General features: G+C 43.0%; 1 protein-coding gene across 12 annotated transcripts in view; it reads right to left on the reverse strand.

Annotated features, from left to right (window-relative positions):
- TUT4 (terminal uridylyl transferase 4) overlaps positions 1–12,878 on the reverse strand; it is a 163,200-nt gene extending 150,322 nt beyond the window's left edge. For 8 of the 12 annotated variants that reach the window (XM_003921551.4, XM_010348963.2, XM_074380820.1 and 5 more), the window contains exons 1-2: positions 11,716–11,758; positions 11,217–11,376 (exon numbers count right to left, since the gene is read on the reverse strand). The gene's annotated coding sequence lies outside the window, so the exon portion shown is untranslated. Of the gene's footprint in view, positions 1–11,216; positions 11,682–11,715; positions 11,760–12,855 lie in introns of those variants that run through there. The other 4 variants (XM_074380829.1, XM_074380828.1, XM_074380822.1 and 1 more) reach the window with 3 other exon arrangements.
- Between the last annotated feature and the right edge of the window lie 5,020 nt (positions 12,879–17,898).

Raw genomic sequence — 17,898 nt, forward strand, 5'->3', positions numbered from 1 at the left:
TCAGCTCACTGCAACCTCCACCTCCCAGGTTCAAGTGATTCGCTTGCCTCAGCCTCCAGAGTAGCTGGGATTACAGGCACCTGCCACACGCCCAGCTAATTTTTGTATTTTTAGTAAAGACATGATTTCACCATGTTGGCCAGGCTGATCTCGAACTCCTGACCTCAGGTGATCCACCCACCTCGGCCTCCCAAAGTTCTGGGATTACAGGCTTCAGCCACCATGCCTGGCCTTAATATTGTTAAAATCTAAAGATGTAATGCAATCCCTATCAAAATCCCAGTGACATTTTTTGCAGAAATACCAAAATCAATCCTAAAATTCACATGGAATCTCAAGGGACCCCAAATAGCCAAGAGTCTTGATAAAGCAAAGTAAAGCTGGAGGACTCATACTTCCTCGTTGCAAAACTTACTACAAAGCTATAGTAATCAAAATAGTAATGATATTAGCATAAATACAGACATATAGACCAATGGAATCACACAGACCAGAAATAAACCCCTCACATATGTGGTCAAATAATTTTTTAACAAGGATGACAAAGCCATTCGATAGGAAAAGGACAGTCTTTTCAAAAAATGGTGCTGGGAAAACTGGTTATTCATCTACAAATAATTTTTGACCATAAACAAAAATTAATTCAAAATGGATCAGATCTAAGAAACCTAAACTTGTAACTTAAAACCATAACTAAAAAACATAAACCTATAAAACTCTTAGAAGAAAACAGAAGCTTCATGACATTGGATTTGGCAACTATTTATTATGACACCAAAGGCATGGGCAACAAAAGAAAAAATAGACAAATTAGACTGCCTGAAATTTTAAAACTTTTATTAATCAAAACACACTATCAACAGAGTAAAATGCTGGCCAGACCAGGCATGGTGGCTCACCAGAGGCCAGGAGTTCAAGGCCAGCCTATGAGACATAGTTGAGACTCTGTCTCTACAAAAATCTTAAAATTTGAGTGTTGTAGTAATGTGCCTATAGCCCCAGCTACTTCCAAAGGCTGAGGTGGGATGATCTTTTGACCCCAGGAAGGTCAAGGCCGCAATGAGCCGTGATTGCACTGCTGCACCCAGCCTAGAGGACAGAGTAAGACTTTGTCTCTTAAAAAAAAAACAACAGCCGGGCGCGGTGGCTCAAGCCTGTAATCCCAGCACTTTGGGAGGCCGAGGCGGGTGGATCACGAGGTCAAGAGATCAAGACCATCCTGGTCAACAAGGTGAAACCCCGTCTCTACTAAAAATACAAAAAAATTAGCTGGGCATGGTGGCACATGCCTGTAATCCCAGCTACTCAGGAGGCTGAGGCAGGAGAATTGCCTGAACCCAGGAGGCGGAGGTTGCGATGAGCCGAGATCGCGCCATTGCACTCCAGCCTGGGCAAGAAGAGCGAAACTCCGTCTCAAAAAAAAAAAAAAAAAAACCAACAGAAAAGAAACAGAGTGAAGGCCCAGCATGATGGCTCACATCTACAATCCCAGCCTTTGCTTCCCACCTTAAGCCATCCATTTTGGGAGGCCAAAGTGGGTAAGAGGTTGCTGTGAGCCGAGATCATGCCACTGCACTCCAGCCTGGGCTACAGAGCAAGACTCCATCTCAAAAAAAAAAAAAAAAAAAAAAAGGTAACCCACCAAACAGAGTGGAAGAAAATGTTTATAAATCACGTATCTGATAAGGGACTAATATCCAGAATATAGAGCAACCCAAAAACTGAACAACAAAAACAACCTGATTCAAAAATGGGCAAAGGGCTTGCATAAACATTTCTCCAAAGAAGATATACAAATGGCCAGAAGAACATGAAAAGATGCTGATTATCACTAATTAGGGAAATGCAAATCAAAACTCCAATGACATACCAACTCACAACCATTAGGACAGGGCTACTATTAAATAAATAGAAAATAACAAGTGTTGGCAAGGCTGTGGAAATATGAGAACCTTTGTGCACTGCTGGTAGGAATGTAAAATGGTACTGCCATTATGAAAAACAATATAGCAGTTCCTCAAAAAATTAAAAATATACTCAGTGATCCTAAGATGTCAAAAACAGTAATAAAAAAAAAAAAAAAAAAAAAATGGGCCAGGTGCGATGGCTCATGCCTGTAATCCCAGCAGTTTGGGAGGCTGAGGCAGGCAGATCACTTGAGCTCTGGAGTTCAAGACCAGTCTGGGCAATATCGTGAAAACTGCATCTCTACAAAAATACAAAAATTAAAAAAAAAAAAAAAAAAAAAAAAAAAAGCCAGGTGTGGTTGCAAGTGCCCATAGTCCCAGCTACTCAGGAGGCTGAGGTGGGAGGATGGTTTAAGGTGGGAGGCAAAGGCTGCAGTGCCAGGCTACTGCACTCTACCTTGGGAGACAGAGCCAGATCTGGAGGGGGCGGGAGGGAGGGAGGGAGGGAGGGAGGGAGGGGGGGTAGGGGAAGAAAGAAGGAAGAAGGAGGAAGACCACCATATGATCCAGTAATTACACTTCTGGGTATATACCAAAAGAACTAAAAGCAAGCTCTCTAAGAGATGTGTACACTCATGTTCACAATAGCATCATTCACAATAGCTAAAACACAGAAATAATCTAAGTATCTAGATAAGCAAAGGGATAAGCAAAATGTGGTATATCCATATAATGGAATATTATTCAGCCTTAAAAAAGAAGGAAATTCTACAATACGCCATGTTAATGAACCTTGAGAACATTATGCTAAGTAAAATAAGCCACAAGACAAATACTGTATGATTCAAATTATATGAACTGAATTTAGAAAGTGGTCAAAATCGTAAAGATAGTAGAATGGTGGTTGTAAAAAGTAAGGGAAGGAGGGAATGGGAAATTATCATTTAATGGGTACAGAGTTTCAGTATTTTTGGTTTTTTGCCTTTTTTTTTTTAAAGATGGGGTTTCACCATGATGGCCAGGCTGTTCTTGAACTCCTGACCTCAGGTGATCCACCCACCTCAGCCTCCCAAAGTGCTAGGATTACAGGCGTGAGCTACCACGCCCAGCTAGAGTTTCAGTTTTATAAGATGAAAAGCGTTAGAGATGAATGGTGATGGTGGCTGCACAACATTATGAATGTATTTAATACCACTGAATGACACACTTAAAAAAAAAGTTAAGATGATATGTTGTGTTATATATATTTTACTTCAATTTTTAAAAATTGGAAACAAGGTTAAACGGTTAATTTTGTTATGTACATTTTCCCACCATGTTTAGAATCTTTTTTAAATGAAACTGTACTCTATTTCATAAATAGACACTCTATAAAATGAGAAAGCATTTTTGAAAATCATGTATCTAAAAAGTATCTAGGCTGGGTGAGATGGCTCACACCTGTAATCCTGGCACTTTGGGAACCTAAGGAAGGAGGACCATTTGAGGACAGGAGTTTGAGACCAGCCTAGGCAACACAGTGAGACCCTGTCTACAAAAATCAATCAATCAACCAAAAAAATTAGCTGGGCATGGTGGCGCCCACCTGTAGTCCTAGCTACTCAAGTGGCTAAGGCAAGAAGATCTCTTGAGGCCTAGGAGGTGGAGGCCAGAAGGTAGAGCTGCAGTGAGTTGTGTTTGCGCCACTGCATTCCAGCCTTGGTGACAGAGCAAGACTGTCTCAGAAAAAAAAAAGTGGGGGGCATCTAGTATCCAGAATATATTAAGAGTTCTTAAAACTCAACAATTTTTAAAAAAAAAAAAACGGTAAAGGTTTTGAATAGGTATCTTTCCAAAGGAGACAGACAAACGCACAATAGGCACATGAAGAGATGCTCAACATCTCATCAATCATTAGGGAATTGCAAATCAAACTCACAATGAGGTAGTGAGGTAGTAGGTCAAGTGTCACCTACTAGATGACGGTGAGGATGTGGAGAAATTGCAACCTTCCATACACTGCCACTGGGAATGTAAAATGGTACAACTCTGGAAAACAGTCTGGCAGTTCCTCGTAAAGTTAAACATAAAGTTTATCAAAACACCCAGCAACTACAATTTGAGTATATACCCAAGAGAAATGAAAATGTACATCCACAGAAAAACTTTTATACAATGTTCACAGCAGCATTATTCATTACAGGCAAAAAGTGAAAATAACTTTTTGAGCCGGGCACGGTGGCTCAAGCCTGTAATCCCAGCACTTTGGGAGGCTGAGGTGGGTGGATCACGAGGTCAAGAGATCGAGACCATCCTGGTCAACATGGTGAAACCCCGTCTCTACTAAAGATACAAAAAAATTAGCTGGGCATGGTGGCACGTGCCTGTAATCCCAGCTACTCAGGAGGCTGAGGCAGGAGAATTGCTTGAACCCAGGAGGCGGAGGTTGCAGTGAGCCGAGATCGCGCCATTGCACTCCAGCCTGGGTAACAAGAGCGAAACTCCGTCTCAAAAAAAAAAAGAAAAGAACTTTTTGCCTATAATGAATATAAATGCCTATAATGAATACAAAAATGTCCATCAAATGATGAACGGTTAAACAAAATGTGGTATCTCCATAGAAGGTAATACTGTTCAGCCATAAAAAAAAAAAAAAGCTAATACATGCTACCTTGAAAACATTAAGTTTAGTGAAAGAAGACAGGCACAAAAAGCTACATAATGCATAATTCCTTGTATATGTAATGTCCATAATTTCTAGAGATGTAGCTTAGTGGTTGCCAAAGGCTTGGAGAAGGAAGGAATGGAGAGTAATTGTTAATGGGAACTGGGTTTCACTACGGGATAACAATATTTCAGAATTAAATACTGATAGTTACAGTTACATAAACTTCTAAATATACTAAAAGTCACTGAATTACATCTTTTATAAGTGTAAATTTTATGGTATTGTAAATTATATCTCAAAGAGAAAAGGGAAAAATTAATACACTATTACACATTACATTAGCCATCAAAGCAATAAAGTTTTAACATACCACTCCAGACCAGAAAATAAAAGAAAAGACAGATTCTGTCTTAATATTACCATGAAAACAGTTTGCCTCAGAGACATCGCTCGCCCCCGTCCAAAAGGTCCCCAAACATAGTTTGAATACCACTGGCCTAAAGGAATACTTAGCACATGAATAGCACTTAAAGAACATTTACTGACTGGTCAATTAAATTATTTAAACTACAGTGGTAAATACTTAATAATTACATTATTAAACTACACACTGACAAAATGCAATCAGGTGTAGTAATTCTTTATCATTCACACTTTGCATACTTGCAAAATATTTTTGAAACCTACAGAATTTAACACTCTGAACACAAAATTTTGACACCCTAAGCTTGAAGGTACAACACAGTATAGTGGCGAAGAGCTGTGACTCTCGACTCAGACACTTTGAGCTTAAATCCTGACTGCAGCAAACTAGCTATGAGATCTTGTCCAAGGTACTCAATCCTTCAACACGGACTTTCCCCATCTGTAAATGAGGATAACATAAGAAAGGCTGTTTTGAGGACTAAGTTAACACTTCAAAGATCTTGAAAAAGAAATTAGCATGCAGTAACTATGCAGTAAGTTATCTATTATCATTGTAAATCAAATATCCACTAAAGCAATCAGATTGTTGTGTGATTAACAAACATACCTGGCCGGGTGCGGTGGCTCAAACCTGTAATCCCAGCACTTTGGGAGGCCGAGGGGGGTGGATCACAAGGTCAAGAGATCGAGACCATCCTGGTCAACATGGTGAAACCCCGTCTCTACTAAAAATACAAAAACATTAGCTGGGCATGGTGGCACGTGCCTGTAATCCCAGCTACTCAGGAGGCTGAGGCAGGAGAATTGCCTGAACCCAGGAGGCGGAGGTTGCAGTGAGCCTAGATCGCGCCATTGCACTCCAACATGGGTAACAAGAGCAAAACTCCATCTCAAAAAAAAAACAAGGCCGGGCGCGGTGGCTCAAGCCTGTAATCCCAGCACTTTGGGAGGCCGAGACGGGTGGATCACGAGGTCAAGAGATCGAGACCATCCTGGTCAACATGGTGAAACCCCGTCTCTACTAAAAAATACAAAAAATTAGCTGGGCATGGTGGCGCGTGCCTGTAATCCCAGCTACTCGGGAGGCTGAGGCAGGAGAATCGCCTGAACCCAGGAGGCGGAGGTTGCGGTGAGCCGAGATCGCGCCATTGCACTCCAGCCTGGGTAACAAGAGCGAAACTCCGTCTCAAAAAAAAAAAACAAAAAAAAAACAAAACAAAAAAAAAAAAACACCTATTTCTTTTAGAAAGTACAAGATGCGGCCAGGTGAGGTGGCTCAGGCCTTTAATTCCAGCAATTTGGGAGGCCGAGGCGGGCAGATCACCTCAGTAGTTTGAGACCAGCCTTATCAACATGGAGAAACTCCATCTCTATTAAACATGCAAAATTAGTCCGGTGTGGTGGCGCATGCCTGTAATCCTAGCTATTCAGGAGGCTGAGGCAGGAGAATTGCTTGAAACCGGGAGCTGTAGGTTACAGGTAAGCCAAGATTGCACCACTGCACTCCAGCGCTCCAGCCTGGGCAACAAAAGCAAAAATCCCATCTCAAAAAAAAAAGCATTGAAAGCACAAGATTCTTATATAAAGATTAGACTTTGCCCATCTATACTGGTGAACGTCAAACCTGCATGAATAATTTCTCCTTCCAGCCCACGCTCTTCAGCATCTTAACCTACAACTTTCTAATGCTAAACTAGAAAACAGTCAACTAATCCAACAAACAAGGGGAAAAACTTCCTGAGTAGTGTAACAAGGTAATTTCCCCCAGAGGTGTCTTTATCTCAATATAATTCCCTAAAAAATTTAAAGTTCTTGAACAGAAAGACTTAGACAACAGAATCCTCAAGATAAAGTCTAGAACACAGGGAGAAGAGAGAAGAGTGGTATGAAAAAGAAGGCTTGCCTATCCACTAAAAACAGGTAGACTGTTGGCAAGGAAGCCAAGGAGAAAGAAATACAAGACTTGGAGTCCAATAACATAGTTGTAATCACAGCTCAACCACTACCTCACTTGGTGATCTCACAAGATAAAAATGCAAACACCTTAATATAACATACACGGTCCCACACAATTTGCTACTTCCAATCATTTATCTCACCATTCTATCCATATCAATTCCTACCACACTGAATTTCTTACTCTCCCTCGCTCTCCAAGGCTCATTACAATTTATCATCTTTGCATGTTATTCCCTAGGTCTGGTAAGACCTCCAGTCTATCCTCCTCTCCACCTAGCAAACTCCTACTCACCCTTGAAGAGCTAGCTTCTTCCCTCTCAACTCCCACAATCTAGTGTGTTGTAATTTACTGTATTATATGTAGACTGATACCAATGCAAATGTTTGATGAAATGAATGTTTAAATGAATGAATAACCAATCGGAGGCAGTTTCCCATTCTAAATAATTGAGAAAATAATACATCTGAAAAGCAACATCACATATACATTAGGAAGACAGATCTGCTTTGAAATCTAATTCTATGATCTTCAGCAAATTACTAACCTCTGTGAGTCAGATTCCTTGCCTATAAACAGGTTTCAAAGGGTTGCTACACTAAAGTTAAAAAAAAAATGCATAAATAGTCTAGCACGGTGCCTGGAACAAAACAGGCACGCTAAAACATTTTGGTTCCCTTCTCTCTCCCCTTCTTCAACTCATTAATTATAGATACCCAATAAGATGATTTGAGATAAAAATATCTTGAACAACATAGGACACCACACAAATTTCTCACTTGAGGAAAAAAAATCCTAAAGTTAAATCTTTGCATTTATATACCCGTACTTCTTTTTGTGTTTGTAAGAAATACTCTGGAAGAAAAGCCAGAACCTGCTGCTTTCAGAGTGTGTGGTTTATTTGAATATAGTCTATATAAAATAAAGATTTTTTTTTTAAAGAAATACTCTGGAGAAATGCTGGTTTTTAAACATTTCCCCAAATTATGTAATTATTTAGGATTCTAGAACTAAATTCAGGATCATTTGTCTTTTTTAGGTCTTTCTAGAATTCTTTTTTAGTGCATATTTCTATCTGCAGCAGTGGCTTTAACTGAATTTTTTTTTTTTTTTTTTTTTTTGTTTTTTGAGACGGAGTTTCGCTCTTGTTACCCAGGCTGGAGTGCAATGGCGCGATCTCGGCTCACCGCAACCTCCGCCTCCTGGGTTCAGGCAATTCTCCTGCCTCAGCCTCCTGAGTAGCTGGGATTACAGGCACGCACCACCACGCCCAGCTAGTTTTTTGTATTTTTTTAGTAGAGACGGGGTTTCACCATGTTGACCAGGATGGTCTTGATCTCTCGACCTCGTGATCCACCCGCCTCGGCCTCCCAAAGTGCTGGGATTACAGGCTTGAGCCACCGCGCCCGGCCTTAACTGAATTTTTTAAACTTGTTTTAATCAATTAAAGTATTTGCAATTTATTTTAAAAAGGAACACCTCTTGAGTTCTGTTTTGTCAAACAAAAAGTTCTGGCATCAACCTTAACAGGTAAGTATTGTTTTTTTGTTTTTTTTTTTTTTTTAACAAAAACAAAAACAAAAACAAAACAGGGTCTCACTCTGTCACCCAGACTGGAGTACAGTGGCAGAACTGTGCCTCACAGCAACCTTGAATTCTAGGGCTCACCCAGTCCTCCCATATCAGCTTCTGGGACTACAGATGCACACCACTACACCAAGCTAATTTTTTTATTTTTTGGTAAGAACAAAGTCTCACTATGTTGCCCAGGCTAATATTGAACTCATAGATAGGCTCAAGCAATCCTCTCGCGTACACTTCCTAAAGTGCTGAGATTACAGGCATGAGCCACCTGGCCAGGCCCTACAAATTAAGTGTTGATTATTTTGTTTCTCTGAAACTAGAAGCCTTCTACAATGAATAAATTCAAACACCTTTCTTGACCCACAGATCCTGATAAAACATTTTGTAGAGAACACAACATGGTACTTATTTTGTGTGTCAAGGTTAACTTTGAGATTTAAAAAAAAAAAATTCTAATTACTTAATCTGACTAAAATGAATCCGCTGAGAACAAAAATTCTCGTTAAACAGCTTTGTTAATCAGACAAATTTATAATTATACATTTTGATTCTAAAAGGTCTGAAATTAAAATATAGACACTGTATTGTTCTAGCTCCATCAACTAAAAATAAATGTAATTTTAGGTGTGACTTAGAATTTGTAAAATTGAACTAAACTTATATGCATTACAATATCTTGTTAATTTAGCTGTATTACTAATAACTTGGCTTACGACAATGAAAATACTTTAAATTTCCTTTCTATATTTAAATGTTTGCTGGATTTAAAACATCAACTGTCATTAACTTTCACTTCCATTTCTGAATTATTTTAAGAAAATTTCATTTTTCAATTTCCACACTAGCCAAATGAAAAACTGCAAGAAGCAGGAAAATTTATCTAAAAGGGTTTTAAAAGTAAGCTTTTAAGTTTATAAAAATATATTTTTAAAGCATAAAATGACTTAAAATTTTGCCGGGCGCGGTGGCTCAAGCCTGTAATCCCAGCACTTTGGGAGGCCGAGGCGGGTGGATCACGAGGTCAACAGATCGAGACCATCCTGGTCAACACGGTGAAACCCCGTCTCTACTAAAAATACAAAAAATTAGCTGGGCATGGTGGCGCGCCTATAATCCCAGCTACTCAGGAGGCTGAGGCAGGAGAATTGCCTGAACTCAGGAGGCGGAGGTTGCGGTGAGCCGAGATCGCGCCATTGCACTCCAGCCTGGGTAACAAGAGCGAAACTCCATCTCCAAAAAAAAAAAAAAAAAAAAAAAATTCTTATCTTCCCCAAAGTATATGGTTTCTAAGAAGCACTCTTAAAAAATGTTTATGAAAGCAACATAGCACACTAGACACTAATACGTTTATTACCTTAAGCACAGCTTTTTAATCGAATCGATATTTCATAATTTTACAAGTTGTGACTAATCAGTACTACGATGCCGTGTAGTGACATACATGAGTTCCGAGCCTGAAGAAAATTTCAGCACACATACACACACACAAAGTCGGCTTTTCTTTTTAAACCATCCCACAATTCAACACCTCTGTATGGCATTCTCTCTAAATTATCATATCCGGTTGGGATTATCCAATTTTATTAGCTAACAGTTCTCATTACTTTAAAAACAGAAACAGGATATGTTCTGTTTCATCAAGTCTACAAACATTTCGCTGCTACAAGACTGGAGGGAAAAAAAAAAATTGGAAATAAAAGATATGATCCATTAGAACTAATTACTAAATGCATGCCAACAATACACAATTCGAATTGCAGTTCTAGGCACAATTCATGATCATGAAAAGGCAGGTCAAATGTGTAAGGAACTGCTTTTACCGAAACGAAGAAGAAGATATACCGAATCTAAGATCTCATACAAAATTCATCTAAGACTTAGTAATCTTCTGAAAAGAAAATATTTAATCAACGTTGTTCATGTAACAGTAATTCATCCCATTCAAATACGACTAGAAATCCCGCTGGTGTGTTTCTTTCAGGTCAAAACATCTCATTCTTTCGCAATCCAGATGCCAACAGGATCTAAAACCCTTCGCAGAGGCGTGCAACACACTAGGAGAGCGAAGTCTGTTTACAAATACGAATCTCAGTTACCCACGTCAAAACCGCGCATTACCACCTTCCGACTGGGGGGCGGGGGAGAGGGAAGGCGGGCTTGCAGGAAACGAAATCCACAGACACCTCTGCCTTCTCCCTACGAGGACGAGCGCCGGGGAAACCTTCAGTATGTATTATATGCGTGTGTACATTTATACACATTATATAGTCACCTATATCTAAGCAAGGGTAAAAGAAAAGGTACACATGACAGGGAATCGTCACTGGACCCAAGAGAAATGTTCAAACCAATCCCGCTAACTCAAAATCCGTCCCCGCTGGTCTACAACAGGTTTCGGTCCGGGACAGGGAGCCCCAGCCACAGTGTGGAGTTCGTCCCCAAAGCGCCCCAATGCCCTCAGGCCGCCCAGGCCGCCGTCCCTACCTCCCTTATCTCAGCCTTCCCCTGGGACACCCGAAGCCCGTTCCAGGAAAGAAAGAAGTGTCAGGCCCCAAGGGGACGGCGGAGACGCTCGGAGGCCGGGCCCCCGACACCTGCGAGGCGCGGCACCTGAGGAGGGCGAAGCGGGGGCCGCCGGCCTTCCCGAGCACACCCCCTCGGCACCGGGCGCAGCGCCGCGGCCGGAACCTCGTACCTGCGAGGCCCGCGAGCTACAGGCGCGCGCGACGCCTCCTCATCTCAGTGGTTCCCGCTCTCCCTCCGCCTCCTGCTGCCGCCGCCGTCGCCGCTGCCGCCGCTGGAGGCCGAGACACGACGAGCTCAAGACTCCACCGCCATGTCCGCCGCGCCGCGAACTGCATTGTGGGGGGGAAGGGATGGGGAGGGGGAAGAGGAGGGAGAGGGAGAGGGAGAGAAAAAGGAGGACCCGCTGAGGGGAGGGGGCGAGAGAGAGGGGCAGCCGGGGGAGAGGGGGAGGAGAGGACGGAGCTTGGAATGGGGTCCAGGCCCGGGAGGGGAGGAGCTACGCGCAGAGGAAAGGGTTCTGGAGTGTCCCCTCCCTTCGTTCCGGGGCCCCCCCAAGGCACCGTTTACACCGGGGCGGGGGAGGAGAAACAGCACTGGGGGGAGGGGGCTCTTGGTGACCGCGAAGAAACAATGGGGAGAGGGCCGAAGTGGGAGGACCGCGCACTCACACCGACGCGGAGGGAAGAGAGCGCGCGCGAGACACTCGTTAGCTGGCGAGGAGGGGGCGGGCCCCTGGCGGAGAGGCAGGGAGCCACCGGGGGCTCCTGGGCAGGGGCGGGGCCACCTAGCGGAGGTCGCGAGGTCCCACAGCCCGCCCGGGCGTCGCGGGGAGCCGCGCGCATTCGCCTGCTTGCCTCGAGGGGCTGGGGGTGGCCGGCACCCACGCTCCGCCTCCTTCAGGTTCTGGGGCTCTGCGGAGGCCCCGGGGCTTGAAGCGGAGCCCGAGAGCTGCCTCGGCGCCTCGCTCCCCGGGCTGCTCCCCCTGGGGAGGAAGGCCGGCCTGGGATGGGTACCCTCTGGGCTGGCACTGGAACTGGGCCCGGCCAGAGCCTCGGCGGAATTAAGGCCTCCGGTGCGGGCTTCGGGGCAGCGGCCGGGAGCGGGACAGAGAAAGCCCCCGGGGGTCGACCCCCACCCGTCCACCACGGCCTCCAGCCGACCACAGCTGGGTATTTTTTACTTTTAAAAGGCGGCTAGTTCGGGAGTTAAGGAGCTCAAAAGAGAAATCTCGGGAGCACTCCTCCTCCCACCCCCAAAAGAGATTTTAGAAATCATTTCTTTAGTTGCAGGCGGGCATAAAACCAACTACCACCAATGGGTCCTCTCCTCCCGTTGCTTTTAACATATTACATAATTTTTTAAAGTCACGGGCAGAGCAGACTTAGGGTTTTGTTAGTTTTGTTTTGTTTTTTTTCTAAAGACCCCAGCCTCAGATTATTCAGCCAACCTCTGACCTCAAAACGGGACACAGCACACAACCTGTGTTCTGTTCCCAGCCCGTTGAATTTGACACATGCTAGGCAGGAAGAAGGTTTGACAAGAGTGGACGAGTGGACGTAGGGTTGAACGGAAGATGCTAAATCTTAAGTATTTACAAGATAGTGCCTTATAAATTTTCTTATAATGTGACTCAGGCTGGAAGTGGTTAGAGGTTGCAAAGGGACGCTCCACTTAACGGTACTGTTGCTCCCATTTACAGATGAAAAAACTAGGATTCAGCGTTAGTGCATTTTACCCCTATCTGGCTGATGCTACAAGGCCGAGGTATAATGGATAGAGGACTGGATTTCAAATCGAAAGATCCCTACCTGGTTTTGGCGAGTATCAACATGATGCCTTTGAGCAAATGAACCCTCTGAGCTTCCTCATCTGCAAATTGTTAATCTGTATCCCTGCTTCACTTGACTAGCTTAAAAACAAAAAAAAATCGCTACTTCAACGGGCTGATGTAAGGAACTCAGCAGGAAACAAAAGTGAAAGCCTAAAGTCCATAGAGAAACTAAGAAGATACCAACATGCCCTTCAATTTAGTGATATCAATGGTGTCCTTAGAACAAGTTCAATTGAGTACACATTTCCTGGTTACTTAAGAGCAAAGCATTGTTAGACGCCTATGGAAACAAAGACAAACCACTGATTCTTGTCTCCAAAACGTTCACCACTGAGCAAGGCAGGTGACTACAATAAAAGCAACAGGTCGTGTTAACAAAGGGCTGGGCAAATTCAGAGGACAGTGTGATAAATTCCACTTTGGTGAGACTTCAGCGGAAGAAGTAGAAGCTGGACCTTGAAGATTTGCCTGCTGTGTGCCGGACACATGTCTGTGATTCAGAGGACAGCATTGAGTCTGGAGTGTGCAGAAGATAATGAGTCTGGAAAAGAAAGCTGAGGCCAGACTCAGAATTTCAGTGCCTCTCTGCCCTTATCCCCTCCAGATAACTCTCCTCTACTACCTTTCTTAATCCCCAAGACCTAGCTCAACCTCTAGCTTCTTTATTAAATCTCCCTGATTACCACCCTTCCTCTGCACTCCACTGAATGTGATCCGTCCATTCTCTGAATTCCGTGACCCCAATAGATTGTACACTTGAGCACAGATACTTAACAGATATTCTTTACGATACCTACATTCTTGTTGAGTTGGAAATTTTGGCAACTGTAATCTTGTTTATCATCACAGCTAGAGCAAGTATTGTTCTGACACAAAGAATAAGGAAATTTATGGAGTATAAGGTGTAATTCATGTCCAGGGTCATACGGTAAGTCACAGGCAGGACTAGAATACCAGCCCTGTATTCTTTCCATTGAACCACAAACAGGTTTCTGAGATATAAAATGGTAAATGTCTGACTGCTTTTTAAAAATACTCCGAGGACCTACACTTTGAAGGGAAATCTCATGCTTGTGGTTAAGCCACCGGTCTGGAAGTTCTGAAAACTTAGTTTCATCCAAACCCAGGTGAAAATAACTTGCAGCAAAAATGTTAATTCATTATGTCTCATGAGGAATACAATTACTCAGTGGATCAATATTCATATTCTGTTGTCTTCTTAGGTGAATAAGAAAACTTAATAACTAATAATATTGAATGAAAAGGTGACTTGGTAAGTAAAATCATGACAAGAAAGGTGCCTAATCCCAGCACTTTGGGAGGCTGAGGTGGGCAGATCACTGAGGTCAGGAGTTCAAGACCAGCCTGGTCAAAACCATGAAACCCCATCTGTACTAAAATTCCAAAAATTAGCCAGGCATGGTGGCAGGTGCCTATAATCCCAGCTACTCACTTGGGAGGCTGAGGCAGGAGGATTGCTTCAACCAGGGAAGCAGAGGTTACAGTGAGCTGAGATCATGCCTTAGCACTTCAGTCTGGGTGACAGAGCAAGACTCCATCTCAAAAGAAAAAAAAAAAAAGAAAGAAAGAAAGAAAGGTGCCTAAGTCTGTTCAATCCAAGTTCTGCTGTTTGATCATAAAGGGTCCTGTATGCCACTGGGAAAAAAAAAAAAAGCAGACTTTATATTGTAGTTATTGGGGAATCACTGATCACTTGTAAGCAAGAGAGAGATACAATTAGACCTGCTAAGCTGTTTCTCTGAGCCCCATTTTTTTTCTGTGCACTTGATTCCTTTAAGAAGAGAGACTAGGCCGGGCGCGGTGGCTCAAGCCTGTAATCCCAGCACTTTGGGAGGCTGAGGCGGGTGGATCACGAGGTCGAGAGATCGAGACCATCCTGGTCAACATGGTGAAACTCCATCTCTACTAAAAATACAAAAAACTAGCTGGGCGTGGTGGCACGTACCTGTAATCCCAGCTACTTAGGAGGCTGAGGCAGGAGAATTGCCTGAGCCCAGGAGGCGGAGGTTGCGGTGAGCCAAGATCGCGCCGTTGCACTCCAGCCTGGGTAACAAGAGCGAAACTCTGTCTCAAAAAAAAAAAAAAAAGAAGAAGAAGAGAGACTATAGACTCTGGGTGATAATGATCTCCAGTAAAAAAAAACAGTGCATCACACCCATGATGTGGTCCAAACCAAGTCTCCTTCACCTTTGTATTTTCAGCATGCAGCATAATCCTGAAACATCGAAAGCACTCAGAAATTGCTTGTTGACACTTTAAATTGTCTATAAAGCACAAGATATGGTCAGTGTTTAAAATTGTGATTCTTGCAAAGACCATGACAATGCCAAAGCTCTTAAGGTATATACTCACCTCAAGACGGTGTAAAGAATTTACTTCTCTTCATCTGTTTTCCTTCCTAAAAGTAAGATAAAATGTGTAAAAATGCCTATTTCATAGTAAATATTCCACAAAAATGAATTCCCTTTCTTCTTAAAATTTAGTTTCTTCTTTTGAATATCAGTAAATGGGGGGGGGGGGATTAGTTTCTTCTCATCTGCCCCATTTGGATTTCATGTGCCTTTAGACTCACACTGGCACATGTGTGTACTTGCTACCTGTTGACTCCATTTACTCTGTCCTGAGGATTCTATGTGTGGAATTTTAAACAACAGCCACTCCCTGTAGCTTACTTCATTGAAACATTAGAAACAGTTTTTTTTAAGATGGCATTTTCTTTAAGTGAGTAATATTTTAGAATTTAAAAGGACATTAGCGTTCATACAGTTAGGGATATCAAGAACATATACACATGGTAGAAGATAATACTATGAAGTTAGACTAGGACCATATCATTTTTTAAAAAGTGAGCCTTTATTCTGAAGTTACTAGGCAATCACAGAACATCTGTAAACAAGGAGAGAGATGTTCAGACTTGCCTTCTACTGCAGGTGCTCATCTGACTTCTATTTGAACATTCGTAGCTATGGAGAGCTCATTCCTTACCAAATCTACCTATTCTAAGAATTAGAAGTGCTTCCCCAACTGAGCTGAATTTTTCTTTCTCTGATACATATTTGTTGGTAATCCTAGCCTCAGGAATAACATCAGCCTTCTTTTTCTTTATACATAAAAACAAGGGAGCCAAGCATGGTGGTTCACGCCTGTAATCCCAGCAATTTGGGAGGCTGAGGCAAGATGATCGAGGCCAGGAGCTTGAGATCAGCCTGGGCAATATAGTGAGACCCCCATTAAAAAAAAAAAAAAAAGACTGGGTGCAGTGGCTCACACCTGTAATCTAGCACTTTGGGAGGCTGAAGTGGGCAGATCACGAGGTCAGGAATTCGAGACCAGCCTGGCCAACATGGTGAAACCCCGTCTGTACTAAAAATACAAAAATTAGCCAGGCGCGGTGGCAGGCGCCTGTAATCCCAGCTACTCGGGAGGCTGAGGCAGGAGAATCGCTTGAACCCAGGAGGCAGAGGTTGCAATGAGCCGAGACCACGCCATTGCACTCCAGCCTGGGTGACAGAGCGAGACTCCATCTCAAAATAAAATTAAAAATTGGCCAGGCATCATGGCTCACGCCTATAATCACAGCACTTTGGGAGGCCGAAACAGGAAGATCACTTGCAGTCAGAAGTTTGAGACCAGCCTGGCCAACATGGTAAAATTCCATCTCTACTAAAAAATATAAGGGTTAGCCGGGCGTAGCACACAGCTGTAGTTCCAGCTACTCAGGAGGCTGTGGCAAGCTACTCATGCCACTGCCCTCCAGCCTGGATGACAGAAGGAGACTCTGTCTCAAAAAATAATAATTAATTAAATTAAATTAAAATTTTAACCAGGAATGGTGGTGCACATCTGTAGTCTCAGCTACTTGAGAGACTGAGTTGAGAGAATCACTTGAGCCCAGGGGTTCAAGGATTCAGTCACTGAATGTTCCTCTGGACTCCAGGCTGGGTGATAGTATGGGACCCTGACTCTTAAAAAACATGTAAAAGAAAGAAAAGGGTGTGAACCAGATGAACTAGGGCAGGAAAGGAGTATAAAAATCCATAATTCTTTTTTATTTTCATTTATTATTATTATTATTATTTTGAGATGGAGTTTCATTCTTGTTGCCCAGGCTGCAGTGCAATGGCATGATCTTAGCTCACTGCAACCTCCGTCTCCTAGGTTCAAGCGATTCTCCTGCCTCAGCCTTTCAAGTAGCTGCAATTACAGGCTTGCACCACCATGCCTGGTTAATTTTTTGTATTTTTAGTAGAGATGGAGTTTTACCATTTGGTTAGGCTGGTCTCGAGCTCACTGATCTCAGGTAATCCGCCCGCCTCAGCCTCCCAAAGTGTTGGGATTACAGGCGTGAGCCACCGCGCCCAGCCCAATTCTTTTTTATTTTTTTGAGACAGGGTCTTACTCTGTCACCCAAGCTGGAGTGCAGTGGCATGATCACAGTTTATTACACCCTTGACCTCCTGGGCTCAAGCCATCCTCCCACCTCAGCCTCCCGAGTGACTAGGACTACAGGCACACATCACTATACCTGGCGAATTTTTTGGTTTTTGTAGAGGTGGTGGTCTCACCATGTTGCCCAGGCTGGTGTCAAACCCCTGGGCTCAAGTGATCCTACAGCCACAGCCTCCCAGAGTGCTGGGATTACAGGCATAAGCCACCACATCTGGCTCTAAAAATCTATAATTCTGACATGAACTTCCTTTAAATCCACTAATCTACCTTCCTCTAAGTCAAATCTCTCTCTTTTTTTCTCTGAAACAAAAATGAGATCCAACTCCATTCTAAACGATCTCCCTCTGACCAATTCTAATGTACTAGAACAGTCTTCAGTCTGATGCATCTTTGGACTCCACAAAATGTAACGTCCTCTTTCCGAAAATAAATTCTCACATATATGGTCAAATGATTTTCAACAAGGATGCCAAGACCATTCAATAGATAAGAGACAGTCTTTTCAGTAAATTATGCTGGGAAAACAGAAAACCCAGATGCAAAAGAATGA

This window comes from Saimiri boliviensis, chromosome 11 (genome assembly GCF_048565385.1).
Source record: "Saimiri boliviensis isolate mSaiBol1 chromosome 11, mSaiBol1.pri, whole genome shotgun sequence".
NCBI lineage: Eukaryota > Metazoa > Chordata > Mammalia > Primates > Cebidae > Saimiri > Saimiri boliviensis.